Below are 17,347 nucleotides of genomic sequence, written 5' to 3'. Positions count from 1 at the left end.
TCATCAGTCATATTTATTGAAGTAAATATTATTTATTTTTGAAATTTTTATATTTTAGTTATCACAAGAAGGTTGTGTTTAAAAGAGAATTGGAACTTCATATTTTTTGAACCAATGCCTCTTCATAAAACTATTATATTATAAAGAATCTATATTTTTTGTTACTAAAAGTCTGGACTTCCGAATTTGCTTATGGCCTAATTCCACACAGGCTAGCTGCACTAAGCTGGGAGCTGAGCTCGCTGCAGGTGTCTGCATCCGAATAACATGCTTTTGAGTTTTTTTTTTTTTCGCGCTAAAACGGATGATTTATATCGTTCTAATACATACATATCTATAAATAAATAAAAAAAAAGCAACATCTGGAGCGCTCTAAGCAGCTCCCTTTCTCCAACTCATAGGACACTTCTGGAGTGATTGACCACATACGAAGCTATCTAGTCCGTGGCTGCATTGGCCTCTTTCTAAACATACTTGGCCTAAAATATCACGCCATCACTAACTATTATCCGGATGTTTCAAAGCGATGAGTGGCACCCTTTCACGTTATCGGTGCCTCTCTGGATCCCGCCGATAACCGTAGTCAAATCATCCTTAAGCAAAACTGCTCTAGCCTGTAGCAGAGCTTGTATTCCCTTCAGTGAGCATCCACCACATCGTGGTCTGTTGTGCATAACTACTGTAGCAGCTAATTACTCACAAATCGCACTGCCACCATCACACGACGCGTCAAAGTAAACGTGGCAAAAGTCACTCAAAAAACAATAAAAAGAAAAGAAAACCTCCAGGGCAGCTGTATCCTTTTGCGCGAGGTTTTGACTCGATCTGGGTGTTTGGCTCGCGCACCGTGACGCTTTGTGTAGACGACGCCTCCCCGTCGTATTCCAACGATCGAAAAGAAGGGAGTGGGATTCGGGGCTGCCTCATGATTCGAGCCAATCCGACATGGGCGGCGATGGATGATGCCACTCCTCCGACGGAGCTCCGAGGTCGCACGAGGTGTACGGCTAATGATGGTCCACGTCAGCCAATCTGACCTAACTAATTTTGTACCTGAGACTATTACAACGAAAAGCAGTAGGTGGTACGCCTTATTCTAAACACCCGGAACCCTCTCACCGTTGCGTGGGGGACCATAAGCGAGTCAAATTCTTCGGCCCAGAAATTATACCCTATACCTTGTATATACCCTAAATCATAGTTGTCCGTTCGATGGATCCATCTTAAAGAAACGAGCAGTTGTGATTAGCAATATATATTACCATATGATGCACGTAGTTAGTATACATGTTCTAAACACTCGAAGACCAACCCTCTCACCGATACATAGGACCGCATGTGAATCAAAATTTTGAGCATTGGATTGTGTTGCTGGAAATTGGACCCGGGGGCAGTCTTCGGTCGAGGAGAGGGAGCGGCGATGAGTTCTCACGGCGGGGCGGCGGTCCGTCGGCGAGCGGCGTCCTCCGTCTGGGGCGGTCGGAGAGAAGGGGCGGCAGGTCCTCGTGGCGAAGCGGCGATCCGTCAGTTGGCGACGTCCTCCGTCCGGGTGCCTGCACACGAACCGGTGGCCGGGTTTTCCGGCGCCGGCCCTCCGACGCTCAAGTCAGGGAGGGGGCAAATAGTGTAGAAAGGGAGATAAATAATGTCTGTAGAGTGTATCAATCTTCCAACCCTCTCCTGAGAGGCTAAGGCTCCCTTTTATAGGCGGGGGTCGGTTTACCTGCAATGTAACAGGGCGAGGCCGTAGTACGGCTCGGCATGTTGTTCAGGTCGGCGCATGGTCAGGCGAATCATTGCTCTGATGTCGGCGGTGAGGGCGTCGTATAACCCGAACTAGCACGCTGTCAGACGAATTATTGCATTGGTGTCGGAGGTATGGCCGAGATCGGAGACTTATCATAGTTGACTAGACTCTGCTGGGCTGCTTTGCCGTGGAGAGCTGAGAGTCCGTAGATGACAGGAGCCATGCGCATTTATGGTGGAGTAAGCCGGAGATCCGCATTTATTGTGGAGTAAGCCGGAGATCCGCATTTATTGTGGAGTAAGCCGGAGATCCGCATTTATTGTGGAGTAAGCTGGAGGGTTACAGCGACCATGCGCAAAAAATGCCAGAGGGGCGTCAGGGTATGGTCCTCGGCCAGACCTCTGAGGCGCACGGCCGTAGTAGGTGGCTGACAAGAGTAGACCTCGAACATCGGGGTTTTTCTTAGGTCGGAGGTCTCGAGGTCGGTCATTCCGAAGTCGGACGCCGACTTCGGCCGTCCGGGGTCGGAAGTTGTACGGCTTTTTAGGGGCATTTATGTCATTTGGGAAAAAAATCTTATTCCCCCCAACACTACCCCCCGACTTCCGAGTTCGAGCGACTTGTGGGCTCGGACGTGGGAAGTAAAGTCTGTCACTGAGGTTGGGGGGCGAGTCTCGTCCGCCCCCTTGTACTTCTCGGAGCTTTCATGGTGAAACCTGCGCCCTTTGGCGTCTCGAGGCTGCTTTATTCAGTGAGCTTATGATGAAGCTCGTATCATTACGCTTCTTGAAGCGGAGGTGGCGTCTCTTGAATCGCCAGGATCGCCTTACGGCGGATTAATGATGGGGGTCCTCGAGCTCGTCGAGGCGGTGCCTCAATCCCGTAATCGAGGCTTCTCGCTCATTAATGAGTGTGTCGTTACGGGGTTTAAAACGGACACGCGGCGTGACCCAAGGTCGGACGCTTCCGATTTCGTGTTACTGGATCACAATTCCGGAGAGGTGGAGGCCACATCGAGGCTCCACGTGTCCCAGATCTTATTAAATGAGGGGAGCGGGGCGGCGTCCGCTCGTTCCTCAAGACGATTTGATTTTGCAGACCCATGATGAGGCCTCGAGATCCGACGGGACAACGCTTCGATTTCGTACCCGATTTATTAATCCAGAGTGAATACGGTGCCTCGGCTTCCGAGGTCAACACGTGGCGCAACCCGATCGGGGGATGGGAACCGACCCCATCGATCTGGGCCGTCAGGGGGGTCTATATAAACCCCTCGAGGTTGCCCTAAAGATCTTGTTTGGCTGCTTCTTATTTTCATTGCCTTTCTCCCTTGCTTCCTTTCTCCCTTGCTTCCTTTCTCAACCGAACCTTGCCGTCGGTGCCCGGAGCGATTTCCGGCGATGTCCAGTAGGTTTCACCCTGTTTTCACTAGGGTTTCCTCTTTTCTTCTCCTCCCCAGCTTCCATTTTCCGCTTTTTTTAACTTTTATTTCGTTCTTCTGTGGGAATGGGTTTGGGTCCTGAGGAAGTGGGATCGAGCCTGTCGGGGGAGGAGTTGGAGCTGATCCGCTCCCGGTTCTTCTTCCAGCCCGGGTTTCGTCTTGAAACTGCGGGGCCGGAGGACAGGGTGACGCAGCCGCCCCCAGGTCGGATCGCGGTCTACCGCGAGACACTTTGGGCTGGCCTGCATTTTCCCGCCCACGAGTTCGTGAGCCAGCTGCTGGCCGAGTACCAGCTCGTCCCGGCGCAGTTGGCTCCGAACTCGTGGAGGACCATAATCGGGTTCTTGTCCCTGTGCCTCGGGCACGGGATCCCGATCTCGGTAGGCCTCTTCCGCCGGTGTTTTCTGTTAAAGAAGAACCCGGCGGATGCAGGGTGGCTATACTTCGCCTTTCGGGGCGATATGTCACTCTTCCAGGGTGCCCCTTCCTCGATTCATGAGTGGAAGGGGAAGTTTTTCTTCCTGGCGTCCGAGGCGCCTTGGGGGTTCGACCCGAGGTGGGGGAACCCTCGGTTGAAGACCCTCAATAAGCTCTCTGAGCCCTCGAGGAGGGAGCTGAGGACCCTGGACTCCGTGCGAGCCCTCGGGAGGGGCAACGACCTGACCGAGCTCCTGCGGGAGGACGCCCTGGCGAGCGTAGGTCTGAGCTCGGCGCGCCCCGAGGGTAAGGGTGGTTACATTATTTTATTTTTTCTTCGTTCTTTGCTTTTACTGTCACTGGTCTGACACTTAACGAAATTTTGATTTCAGATATTCCCCGCCTGCCGACCAGCAACACATCACTTTTCTCTCGCCTGAGGAGGCGAGAGGCCGAGGCCGGGGGAGCTAGGCCCCAGTCCCGGAAGAGGGCGAGGTCGGACGGCGCCTCCAGTTCAGCCGGCACGAGTGGCCCCGAGGCGGGGGCCCCTGCAGCCGACCCGAGGCGGGAGCGGGTCGTTAGTGATGCGGGCCCGTCGGCCCCTCCTTGCCCTGCCCCCCTTGCCCAGCGGGGGGAGTCGTCCATGGCCCCGCAGCAGCCAGAACCCGGGCTTGCTCGAGGCCCCGAAGCGAGCGGCTCCGGGACCTCGGGCCCGGTCGTGCCGAGCTCTTCCCGGGCTTTCCGAGAAGAGTCGGTCGAGCCGGACTCCCCTATTCCCGAGGGGAGCTCGACCTTTCAGGATGCCGAGGTCGCGCGCTCCATGTTGCGGCGTGCGGTACTTCCAGCGGACCGGGCCGTATTCCGGAATGTTTCGCTGGAGGAGGTCGTTGGCAGCGCTTACTGCAACACCGCCCGGGTAAGCTTCCTTCTTAATTTCCTTGAGTTACTAGCGTACTTGTGTGCTTTTCAACTCACAATACCCTCGTTTCTTTCTTTTCAGCATATTCTCGAGCTCGACACCTTGGCGTTCATCGCCCACGGGTGTCGGGAAGAAGTCCGACAGCTCGGCCGACAGCTAGAGCCGGCCAAGAAAAGAGTCGCCGAGCTGGAGGCGGCGTTGGCCGCGGCCGAGGCTCGGTGGGCGGCCACCGAGGCTGAGCGCCTCGCTATGGCGGAGGGGCTCGGGGAGGAGAAGGCCGCCCACGCTCTAACCAGGTCGGCCTTGCGCGGCACGGAGGCGCGCTTAGGGGAGGTCCAGGCCGAGGTCGCGGCCCTCAGGCATGAGGACGGGGTCTCCCGCCTCCGAATCGAGCAACTTGAGGCCCGGGAGAGGAGGGCACTCGAGCGAGCCGAACATGCCGTGGAGCTCTTCAAGGAGTCGCAAGAGTTCCGCGACATGTTGGCGGAGGAGACAGTGGACGGGTTCCTCCGAGGTTTCGAGAACTTCCGGGCTCAGATGCGCCGGTACTGCCCTCAGTACGACCTCTCGACGGTCCGTCCGAGGGAGGACCTGGGCCTGGGGTCCGACGTGGAAGCCCTCCCCGCCATTTTGACATCCGAGGCGGGGATATACGAAGAAGACCCCGCCGAGCCTTCGACGGGGGCGGCCGAGGCGGTTGGCACCATAGAGGCGGCTCCGGCGGCCGAGACGGACGCCGTCCCGGAGGCGGTACCCGAGGCCCCTGCCCCCGACCCCGAGCCCGTGCCGGCTGAAAACCTCGAGATCATCAATGTGCCGGACGACCCCCCGGACGTTGCTCCCGCCGCTTAGGACTTAGCGTATTTTTCCTTTCTTTTTCATTGTATCCGAGGTCGGCTCTTAAATGGTCGACCTCCAATTTTGTAATCGGCCTTCGGCCTTCTGTTAATGAAAAACACTTTCATCATTATGTGTTTGCCTTTCTTTTTTGTTGCGAACGAGGCTAGAGCCTTAGCTAACTGCCTCGACGACCTCTAACTTCACATCTTAGTTTTCGGTTTGCTTAACGAAGTTGTCCCCTTTTCCCGGGCTATGTCTTACCCTTCTCGGGTTCCAGCCATTCCGACCAAAAGGAGCTCCGAGTCTTAGGTTTTTTAGAAAATTTCTCTAAGTCCCATAGCTCGGATCTAAGAATCGTGGAAGTCATCACGTTTAGCCTTTAGGGAAATCCCAAGGCATCGAGGTCGGGCCTTAGCCCTTCCAGTAAGACCGGACTAGGTCTATGCCTGCTGCTATTCGGAGATTTTAGTCGGGTTTTCGAACTTAACTCCGAACCCCTCGTAGGGAGCGCGGGCTAATAAGTAAGTCATCGTCGAAGGTTTTCGTAGTTATCGTTCTCGGACTCTGCCGAGATCTCGGTGAGCAAGGCTGGGATTTCCAAAAATTGCCTTGGTATCCATGTTTGGCTGATACACTCGTGGTCGGGACCACTTTCTCAGCTAGATGTCGGAGTTTACGTAGAAGAGCCGAGTTGGGCCCTAATTTATGAAGCCTTCGTACAGATTGCGGAGACTTGACGAACGGAGCCTGCATAATGTAGTTAGGGGGTCGATCTTAAGCCGACCCATTGGAGAGGCCCGACTTTGGGGCGAGATAAGACTCCAACGTTGGGATTCCGCTCAGCAATATGTAGATAAAATTTAACAAGGAGGGCGTCTAGCTGGATGTACCTCTTGCATTCTCCGAGTCACGCTTCGCATGGTGGAGTAGGTTGCCTCCTTTCCTCGTTGACCTCCGGAGTCATTTTGACTTAAAGGGGGGCTCGGGTTTCTCACGGACCCAACAGCGCCCACCGAGGTTGAGAGGATTTGGCGAGGCTTTATTGAATTGTAGCTCTCTGCGAGGTCGAGGGAGTTTCAGACCCCATGGTAGGACCTCGGGCGCCTCAACCTTGGTCGAGGGATCTTGCGTCAGGTCGGCGAGTCCGTGGACGCTTTGCTGACCTGTGGTGCCTCCCGTGGCCGAGGGAGTTTGGAACTCTACGGTCGACCCTCGGGGCATCCCGACCTTAGTCGAGGGATCGTTCGTCAGGTCGGCGGGTCTGGGCACGCTCTACCGACCTGCGACGCTTCCCGAGGTCAAGGGAGTCTGGTTCTCTACGGTCGACCCTCGGGGCATCCCGACCTTAGTCGGGGATCGTTCGTCAGGTCGGCGGGTCTAGGCACCCTCTACTGACCTGCGACGCTTCCCGAGGTCGAGGGAGTCTGGTTCTCTACGGTCGACCCTCGGGGCATCCCGACCTTAGTCGGGGATCGTTCGTCAGGTCGGCGGGTCTGGGCACGCTCTACCGACCTGCGACGCTTCCCGAGGTCGAGGGAGTCTGGTTCTCTACGGTCGACCCTCGGGGCATCCCGACCTTAGTAGGAGAATAGCTCGCTTCGGGGATCGGGGATCGTCGACCGCTCCCGGGGGTCCATTTCGTGGCGCCCCGGGTGGAGCCACCCTTTCCACCCCTTACGGCTTCTTCCCGAGGTCGAGGGAGTCTGGTTCTCTACGGTCGACCCTCGGGGCATCCCGACCTTAGTCGAGGGATCGTTCGTCAAGTCGGCGGGTCTGGGCACGCTCTACCGACCTGCGACGCTTCCCGAGGTCGAGGGAGTCTGGTTCTCTACGGTCGACCCTCGGGGCATCTCGACCTTAGTCGAGGGATCGCTCGCTTCGGGGATCGGGGATCGTCGACCGCTCCCGGGGGTCCACTTCGTGGCGCCCCGGGTGGAGCCACCCTTTCCACCCCTCACGGCTTCTTCCCGAGGTCGAGGGAGTCTGGTTCTCTACGGTCGACCCTCGGGGCATCCCGACCTTAGTCGAGGGATCGTTCGTCAAGTCGGCGGGTCTGGGCACGCTCTACCGACCTGCGACGCTTTCCGAGGTCGAGGGAGTCTGGTTCTCTACGGTCGACCCTCGAGGCATCTCGACCTTAGTCGAGGGATCGCTCGCTTCGGGGATCGGGGATCGTCGACCGCTCCCGGGGGTCCACTTCGTGGCGCCCCGGGTGGAGCCACCCTTTCCACCCCTTACGGCTTCTTCCCGAGGTCGAGGGAGTCTGGTTCTCTACGGTCGACCCTCGGGGCATCCCGACCTTAGTCGAGGGATCGTTCGTCAAGTCGGCGGGTCTGGGCACGCTCTACCGACCTGCGACGCTTCCCAAGGTCGAGGGAGTCTGGTTCTCTACGGTCGACCCTCGGGGCATCTCGACCTTAGTCGAGGGATCGCTCGCTTCGGGGATCGGGGATCGTCGACCGCTCCCGGGGGTCCACTTCGTGGCGCCCCGGGTGGAGCCACCCTTTCCACCCCTCACGGCTTCTTCCCGAGGTCGAGGGAGTCTGGTTCTCTACGGTCGACCCTCGGGCATCTCGACCTTAGTCGAGGGATCGTTCGTCAAGTCGGCGGGTCTGGGCACGCTCTACCAACCTGCGACGCTTTCCGAGGTCGAGGGAGTCTGGTTCTCTACGGTCGACCCTCGGGGCATCTCGACCTTAGTCGAGGGATCGCTCGCTTCGGGGATCGGGGATCGTCGACCGCTCCCGGGGGTCCACTTCGTGGCGCCCCGGGTGGAGCCACCCTTTCCACCCCTCACGGCGCCTTCCCGAGGTCGAGGGAGTCTGGTTCTCTACGGTCGACCCTCGGGGTATCCCGACCTTAGTCGAGGTAGGAGAACGAGCCGAGCTCGTCTGGTCAGAGAGGACCGTGCTCATAGGGGGAAGTTGATGGAGAACGAGCCGAGCTCGTCTGGTCAGAGAGGACCGTGCTCATAGATGGAAGTTGATGGAGAACGAGCCGAGCTCGTCTGGTCAGAGAGGACCGTACTCATATCTTGACGTCTCGAGCATCCCTATAGCCGGGGCATCCCGACGAACCGGGGCATTCTGACCTTAGTCGAGGGAATTTCGCACCAAGTCGATATTTCGTCGTCCTGCGATTCTGCCCGAGGTCGAGGGAGTTTGGGACTCTACGGTCGAGCCTCGAGGCATCCCGATTTTGGCCGGAGAATCTGAGGATCACAGTCGACCCAATATTAGAAGAGAATTACAGCCATCAAGATAAGAGAATTGTTTGCGAAAAGGAAGCTGAGTCCATTGTCCTGATTGTCTTGAACCCCTAGGGGTTTTACTGGTAGTACATTCGTAGATTCTCGGAGTTCCAGCTTCGCGGGATCAGGGTCCCCTCTAGGGACTTTAATTTATACACCCCTGGTCGTTGTACCCGGGCGATCTGATACGGCCCCTCCCAATTTGGGGCGAGCTTTCCTTGCTCAGTCGGTTGAGAAGCCTCGGCTCTCCTGAGGACGAGGTTCCCCACTTTGAAGAGCTTGGGCTTGACTCTAGAGTTGTAGTATTGGGCCGTTCGTTGTTGGTATCTCGCCTTGCGGACCCGGGCAACCTCTCTTGTCTCTTCGACGAGGTCCAAGTTGCTCATGAGCTGGGAAGAATTGGTGTCGGGGTCGTAATGCTCCACCCTTGGAGAAGGCAGGCCGATCTCCAACGGGATGACGGCCTCAGTGCCGTATGCTAGGTTGAAGGGGGTCTCTCCCGTGGGCAGTCGAAACGTGGTCCGGTACGCCCAAAGGACATTGTACAAGTCCTCGACCCACTGTCCTTTGGACCGATCAAGCCTAGCCTTGAGCCCCTGCAAAATAGTGCGGTTAGTTACCTCAGTTTCTCCGTTTGTCTAGGGGTGAGCGACTGAGGTGAAACGGTGATCAATGCGGAGCTCAGAGCAAAATTTCCTGAAACGAACATTGTCAAATTGTCGACCATTGTCAGATATAAGGATACGGGGTAGTCCGAATCTGCAGATTATGGACTTCCACACGAAGTCTCGCATCTTTTGCTCGGTGATCCGGGCGACGGGTTCGGCCTCCACCCATTTGGTGAAGTAGTCGATGGAGACGACCAGGAACTTTCTCTGTCCGGTGGCCAGGGAAAAGGGCCCCAGGATGTCGATCCCCCATTGGGCAAACGACCAGGGGGCGATGATGGAGGTCAGCAGAGCTGAAGGTCGGCGCTGGACATTGGCGTTTTGCTGGCACCGATCGCACTTCCGGACGAAATCCGTTGCATCCTTCTGGAGTGTGGGCCAATAATATTCTTGTCGCAGGACCTTATGGGCTAATGCCCGACCCTCCAGGTGATTTCCGCAGATCCCTTCATGGACCTCTCGGAGAGCATAGTCCGCCTCGGAGGGGCGGAGGCATCTGAGAAGGGGAGAAGTAAATGATCGCCGGTAGAGTCTATTCTCGTATAAGACATACCGGGGGGCCTGGCGCTTGATTCGGCGAGCTTCCATCTCGTCGTGAGGTAGGGTTCTGTCCTGAAGGTAGCAGACGAGCCCATCGATCCAGCTTGGCTCGGAGTCGATGCACATGGTGGGCTCGGGTTCCTCCGTGCTGGGGATCCGAAGATACTCGAGCGCTGTTCCCTTGGGAAGCTCGCTCATGCGGGAGGTTGCCAATTTGGATAGCTGGTCTGCCCTGAGGTTTTCCGCTCTGGGGATGTATTGAATATTGAAAGAATTCAGGGCAGATATGAGTTCCCGCACCTTTTGGAGATACTTTTGCATGGATGGCTCTTTAGCTTCGAAGTCTCCTTGGATCTGGTTCACTACCAGCTGGGAGTCGCTGAAGGCCGTCAGGTCTTCCACTCTTAGTTCTTTCGCCAGCTTGAGCCCGGCGATGAGAGCCTCATACTCGGCCTCATTGTTCGAGGCCGGGAATTCGAGGCGCAAAGCTTGCTCTGCCACCACTCCGTCTGGACTGGTGAGGATGAGTCCGGCCCCGCTACCCCCCAAGGTCGAAGACCCGTCCGAGTGCAGGACCCATGGCTGCCTCGGGGCCTCCTCTAAGGATTCGGGTGGCCTCTCGGGGTCGTCCGGAAGGGTGCACTCCACGATGAAGTCGGCGATTATCTGAGCTTTGATAGCCGGCCTGGGCCGATATTCGAGGTCGAATTCCCCGAGCTCGACCGCCCATTTGGCGATCCTCCCCGCACGATCCGACATCTGCCGTATTTGCTTCATAGGCTGGTCGGTCAATACAGCTATCGTGTGGGCTTGGAAGTAAGGCCTGAGTCTCCGAGCCGAGATGATGAGAGCGAAGATGGTCTTCTCAAGTTTAGAATATCGGGTCTCAGGATCCCTGAGAACCCGGCTGGTGTAATAGACCGGCTTTTGGAGCTTGTCCTCTTCCCGGACGAGGACTGAGCTTACTGCAGCTGGGGAGACAGCCAGATATAAGTAAAGGACCTCGCCTTTCTGGGGCTTGGTGAGCAGCGGGGGAGAGGCCAGAAGGCTCCGAAGCTCTTCAAAGGCCTGCTGGCATTCTTCTGTCCACCGGAAGTCTTTCGGCCGTTTAAGGCTCTTGAAGAAGGGGAGGCATCGCTCGGCTGACCGAGAGACGAACCTTCCCAGGGCGGCAACCCGCCCCGCGAGCCGTTGCACCTCCTTAACTGTCTTTGGAGGCGACATCTCTTGCAGTGCCCGAATTTTCTCCGGGTTGGCTTCAATTCCGCGCTGGGTCACTATGAAACCCAGGAACTTGCCCGAGGTGACCCCGAACGCGCACTTCGCCGGATTGAGTTTCATTTGGTACCTTCTGAGTTTGGCGAATGTCTCGTTGAGATCGGCTATGTGGTGCTCCGCCGCTCGGCTCTTTACCAGCATGTCGTCCACATAGACTTCCATGTTCCGGCCGATCTGGTCTTTAAAAATTTGGCTGACCAGTCTCTGATATGTGGCCCCAGCGTTTTTCAGGCCAAAGGGCATCACCTTGTAGCAGTAGGTGCCCTTGTCGGTGATGAAGGCCGTCTTCTCCTCGTCTTCTGGCGCCATTCGGATTTGATTGTACCCTGAAAAGGCATCCATAAAGGTTAGCAGCTGGTGTCCTGAAGTGGAGTCGACGAGTTGGTCGATGCTCGGGAGGGGGAAACTGTCTTTCGGGCAGGCCTTGTTCAGGTCGGTATAGTCCACGCACATACGCCACTTTCCGTTGGCCTTCTTTACGAGGACTACGTTGGCGAGCCAGTCCGGGTAGGAGACCTCCCGGATGAAGCCGGCCCTGAGGAGTTTGTCCACCTCCTCAGCCGCAGCTCGTTGTCGTTCCGGGGCGGAGCCTCTTTTCTTCTGCTTTACAGGCCTGCTGGTCGGTCTCACCTGGAGTCGGTGGACCATGACCTCAGGGTCAATTCCTGGCACGTCCGCGGGCGACCAGGCGAAGACGTCAGCGTTGTCCCACAGGAAGCTGACGAGGCAATCCCTCTCGCGGGCGCCGAGGCCGGAGCCGACCTGCACAGTTAGCTCGGGAAAATTTTCTTGTAGTGGGATTTGAATAAGGAGCTCACCGGGCTCTACTTGCTTCTTCCAGAGGGTGTCCCTCGCATCGAGGGTTTCTATGGGCAGCGAAGGGCCTATCGGGTGGTCCGGCGCCTCGGCTGGTTGCTTTACTGTGTGGGCCGCCATGTAGCATTGCTTGGCGACCAGCTGGTCTCCGCGGACCTCGCCTACTCCTTGGTCGGTGGGGAACCGCATGAGCAAATGGCGAGTTGAAACCACGGCTCGAAGGGCATTTAGCCCTGGGCGCCCAAGGATGGCGTTGTAGACCGAGGGCAGACGGACCACCAGGAGGTCCATCCTCACTGTGCTCTCCCGGGGGGTGAGGCCGACTGTGACAAGGAAGCTAGCCTCACCTTCAACCGGGACTGCATCTCCGGTAAACCCAACCAACGGGGCATTGACTCTCCGGAGGTGCCCTTCTGTCAATCCCATTTTTTGGTAGGCATGATAATACAAAATGTTGGCTGAGCTTCCATTGTCAACTAGGACACGCTTTACATCAAACCTATTTACAATCATAGAGATGACCACAGCGTCATCATGGGGGGTTTCGACCCCTTCTAAGTCCTCGTTCGGATTTTCGGTTGGTGCGACATTCTCCGCCGGCCTCCTTCCCTCAGGTCGGTTCCTCACGAACCGGTTGAGTACTCCCCGTCGGATGAGCGCTTCTATTTCATCCCGGAGTTGGTAGCAGTCCTCCGTGTCGTGCCCACGATCTCGGTGGAAGCGGCAATACTTCCTGGGATTCCGGGGGAATTCCGTGTCTCGCATAGGAGGCGGGGGTCGGAAGAAGTCCCGACCCTCGATTTCCATCAGGATTTCGGCCCGGGGAGCGTTGACGGGTGTGTAGTTCTCGTACTTTTCCGGGTACGTCCGAGGCCGTGGTGGGGACCTCGGCCGAGGAGGGGTCCTTTGCTGAGATCGCCTCTGCTGTCGGGGCGGACTTCTCAGTCTGGGGAGGTTCTTCTCTCGGCGGGGGGATCGGTTCCTTTGTCGGCCGCGCTCCTCGCGGCATTTCTTCTGCTTCTTGGAGGCGGGCTCAATTGCCCCCCGCCTGGATGCAACTGCCTCCTCGGCCTTGGCATACTTCCGGGCTCGGGCCAACATTTCAGTGAAGTCGGCCGGGAAGCTCTTCTCGATGGAGAAGAGGAATCGGTAGGAGCGAACCCCAGCCTTCAGAGCCGACATAGCCATCGACTGGTCTAGCTCGCGAACCTCCCATGTGGCGGCGGTGAAGCGGTCCAGGTACTCCTTGAGGGGCTCCCCCTCTTTCTGTTTGATGTCGAGGAGGGAGTCTGACGTCTGTCGCTGGCGCCGGCTGGCAGCGAAGTTGGTGGCGAAAAAACCGTATTGTATTTTGCATCTTTTGCCAAACCAGTTCCTATCTCTTCCCTTTCCTATCTCGAATTGACTATAAAACTAGTGCCTCCTTTCACCAAGGTGAAAGTCGGGGTTCTCAAACGGCGAAGCCTTCCTTTGCCTCCTTTCACCAAGGTGAAAGTCGGGGCTGCCTGCCGAGCTGCTCAAAAAAGGACACTGTATTCGGCTTCAGTCCAGAAAACCAAAGCCGAGCGGTCCCTCGGAGGGTCGCTGGGAAGACCTTGCAGAGTATGGCCTCCAAGGACCCTTGTAGGACCATGAGGGCCCGATAGCTCTCCAGGTGGTCGAGAGGGTCGGTCGTCCTGTTGTAGGGTTCCACCTGAGGCATTTTGAACCTCGCGGGAACCGGCCCATCCTCGATCTGGCGGGAGAAGGGGGACTTGGTGGTGAACTCAAAGTCTCCCTCTTGTCTTGCCTTCTTGCTGTGGAGCGCCGCAATCTGACGCTCCAGATGCTCAACTTTCCGGTCGAGCTCCCCCGCCCGTGGGATTGTCGCTGTGGTTTGCGCCGGCTCACGGTGATCTGGGGCTGACTCTGCCTCAGAAAGTTGGGGTCTCCGATCGAAACCCTCTCCCGGTAACTCCCTCCGGGGAGAAGCTCGTTCTCCGTTGTTGGCTCTAGAAGAGCCATGCAAGTTTTGGCTTGGGAAAACCGGGCCGTTGGGGAGACACTCCGGCGGGGCCTGAGCCCGTGGGGGGAGCGTAGGTAAGGCTTCCTCGCGCCGCAAACTCTGAACGGCGGCGGCCAGGGCCTGGACTTGCTGCACCAAGGCGTCGAACTGTTCCGGCTGGACCAGAGGAACTGGGTCAGCCGGAGTTGGAGAATTCTGGACAGAGTGTCCAGGGCTTTGCGGGGGACGTCGGGAGACGTTAGAGGCTCCCTTACTTCTCAACTTCATGACTGCTACTCGGGCCCTTCCTCTAGCGCCAACTGTTGCTGGAAATTGGACCCGGGGGCAGTCTTCGGTCGAGGAGAGGGAGCGGCGATGAGTTCTCACGGCGGGGCGGCGGTCCGTCGGCGAGCGGCGTCCTCCGTCTGGGGCGGTCGGAGAGAAGGGGCGGCAGGTCCTCGTGGCGAAGCGGCGATCCGTCAGTTGGCGGCGTCCTCCGTCCGGGTGCCTGCACACGAACCGGTGGCCGGGTTTTCCGGCGCCGGCCCTCCGACGCTCAAGTCAGGGAGGGGGCAAATAGTGTAGAAAGGGAGATAAATAATGTCTGTAGAGTGTATCAATCTTCCAACCCCCTCCTGAGAGGCTAAGGCTCCCTTTTATAGGCGGGGGTCGGTTTACCTGCGATGTAACAGGGCGAGGCCGTAGTACGGCTCGGCATGTTGTTCAGGTCGGCGCATGGTCAGGCGAATCATTGCTCTGATGTCGGCGGTGAGGGCGTCGTATAACCCGAACTAGCACGCTGTCAGACGAATTATTGCATTGGTGTCGGAGGTATGGCCGAGATCGGAGACTTATCATAGTTGACTAGACTCTGCTGGGCTGATTTGCCGTGGAGAGCTGAGAGTCCGTAGATGACAGGAGCCATGCGCATTTATGGTGGAGTAAGCCGGAGATCCGCATTTATTGTGGAGTAAGCCGGAGATCCGCATTTATTGTGGAGTAAGCTGGAGGGTTACAGCGACCATGCGCAAAAAATGCCAGAGGGGCGTCAGGGTATGGTCCTCGGCCAGACCTCTGAGGCGCACGGCCGTAGTAGGTGGCTGACAAGAGTAGACCTCGAACATCGGGGTTTTTCTTAGGTCGGAGGTCTCGAGGTCGGTCGTTCCGAAGTCGGACGCCGACTTCGGCCGTCCGGGGTCGGAAGTTGTACGGCTTCTTAGGGGCATTTATGTCATTTGGGAAAAAATCTTATTCCCCCCCAACAGATTGTAAATTACAATCGCTCGTTCTTATAAAACCTCCGATGAATGAGCTTACTAGAGGCATTAATTGTAAAAAGGAAGCAAGCTCAAGGCTGGTTCTGTATGCGGTTTGGATGAAGATGGTCATAATATGGTTTCCGACAAATGCAATCATGCTACAAAATTATTATAGAAAGAGATTTTTAATTTCATTTAAACGATGCTCCATACATACGTTAATCACATTAGAATTGTTTTGATAATGCGAGTTGGCTCGCACAACAGGTGGATGGCGTTCTCCTAGATGAGCACGTCGATGTAACATTCTTATCTTCTCTTGTATGAGAAGTAACATTTAATGATTTAGGGTAGTACATTATGGTTACATATAAATCTCGCATAAAAAAGTTAACATGATCGTTGGGTAATTAACTCTCTTGGGAGGACCTTTAACTAATAAACAGTACTTGACATGGTATAAGCTGCTACTAAGAAAGACCACTGAGATAGGTACACATCAACCATGCATACTTTGTGTTGTGATACTATTTTTCGTTTGTTACTTCAGCATTTTGTGTGATATAATAATGCAAGTTTTCCAAAGTAATGCTAATGAGTATAAATTTGAAAGAACTGGTTTTCAGTTTGTTTGTTGTATTAGAAAATTAATAAATTTGAAAGAAATATAATTAGTTTTATAGAAAACTTTTTTTCATTAGTACGGAATTTTTTTTTTCTCTAGATTTTCTTGCAGCCAAATGTAACTTTGATAAATCAAGATAATTAATCACTGTTCCATTACTTTTTTGGGTGACAATAATATCATGCAAAATTCTTTTCCAACCTACCATTCCAACTATTCTATTTAGTGGAAGAGTCTTTCTTATATTATCACTTTCAACAATTAACTACAAGGTCAACAAACTTTTAGGTGGGAAACCACAACTAAAATGCTCGCTTGCCTTTTAAAGATTGCAGCATCTCTTTCTTTATATTGATAAGGTTTGACCCTCTTCCATCAAGAGATAAGGTTTGACTCTCCTATCTTATTAAAAAATAATAAGATGATTAGCTAAGATATACAGTGAAAAGTATAATGTGGGCTAATTTAGCTAATTACCATGATGAGATTTTTATCATTTTCTTTTCCGATCAGAGATTCCTCACATTCTTTCTCAGATAATAATTACATTTATGTCTATTTTTTTCTAAATATTCTTAAGTTGAGTTTTATTTGGCATTAGGAAAACAAATGGGCTCACATCACAAAGAAACTAACATATACAGAGCTTTGCCTAGTTGATCCATTGGAGGTTAGTCAACTTAATTATTTTAACACCTGAAACACTTAAAAATGGAATTCTCGTTGAGTGTTGAGTGAGCCAAATTTTACTTTCAAATCAGTCTAAACCTTCTTAAGGTGGTCAACTGGTCCAAAATTGTCTAAATGATGCTAATGGCAAAACAGTCTTTTATGTTGGCAGGGATCAAAACTTGGTTCTCTTTAGTCTTCTAAACTTGGTTGTCATTGGAGCAAATTTCAGATGCATGCATGAATGCACACAGATAAATAAACAAAAATGTGTAAATACACATAGATATATAGATATAAACTATCACTAACCTTTGGGTTTGTTAGCCAATAGAATCAACTATTACAATAGCACAGGATATAAGATTGTAACGAATTGGTTACATTAGAGACATGAATTATATCTACAATGGTTATAAGAAGGAATGATATGAGCCAAGCAGTTTCCTAAGTTTCTGAACACAGACATTTACACTACTAATTTATGAAAATATTTATTAAATATTTATGAATAAATACTATTTTTTAAGAAAAGCACCATAATTAAGAAATAAAATAAAGCTTCTTGAAAACAATAAACCAATTCAATAAGTAAGAAATAGAGAGAGATTTTCTCTCTCTTTTTTTTTTTGACCAACGATCTAATTAGTAGCATGTTACAAAAAAAAAAAAAAAAAATTTGGTTTCTAAAATGCCGTGTAAAAAATTTACGAGGTAAGCTAATCTATGATCTATTATTTGTATAATACTTTATAGGGAAACGCAGTAGGCATATCTTGCACTCATTTGCAAATTTCAATGCACTCCATCCCAAATTAAGCCTCATTCTTCATCTAGGGATGTTGTACTAAGTCATACTTAACAGATTCCACTTTATAAATCTTCTTATAAATC

General features: G+C 53.9%; 1 long non-coding RNA gene across 1 annotated transcript; it reads left to right on the top strand.

Moving 5' to 3' along the window:
• The first annotated feature begins 3,791 nt into the window (after positions 1-3,791).
• LOC148699947 (uncharacterized) lies at positions 3,792-4,064 on the top strand. The gene is made up of 2 exons (XR_015973821.2): positions 3,792-3,911; positions 3,998-4,064. It is a non-coding gene; the product is annotated as an uncharacterized LOC148699947 (long non-coding RNA).
• Positions 4,065-17,347: the final 13,283 nt, after the last annotated feature.

The sequence above is a fragment of the Phoenix dactylifera genome, chromosome 15 (assembly GCF_051530095.1).
Source record: "Phoenix dactylifera cultivar Ajwa chromosome 15, Ajwa_hap1_PhDact_Kaust_v1.1, whole genome shotgun sequence".
NCBI classification, from domain to species: Eukaryota; Viridiplantae; Streptophyta; class Magnoliopsida; order Arecales; family Arecaceae; genus Phoenix; species Phoenix dactylifera.
The sequence above is the reverse complement of the archived record's forward strand: the minus strand, read 5'-3'. Positions and strand labels throughout refer to the sequence as shown.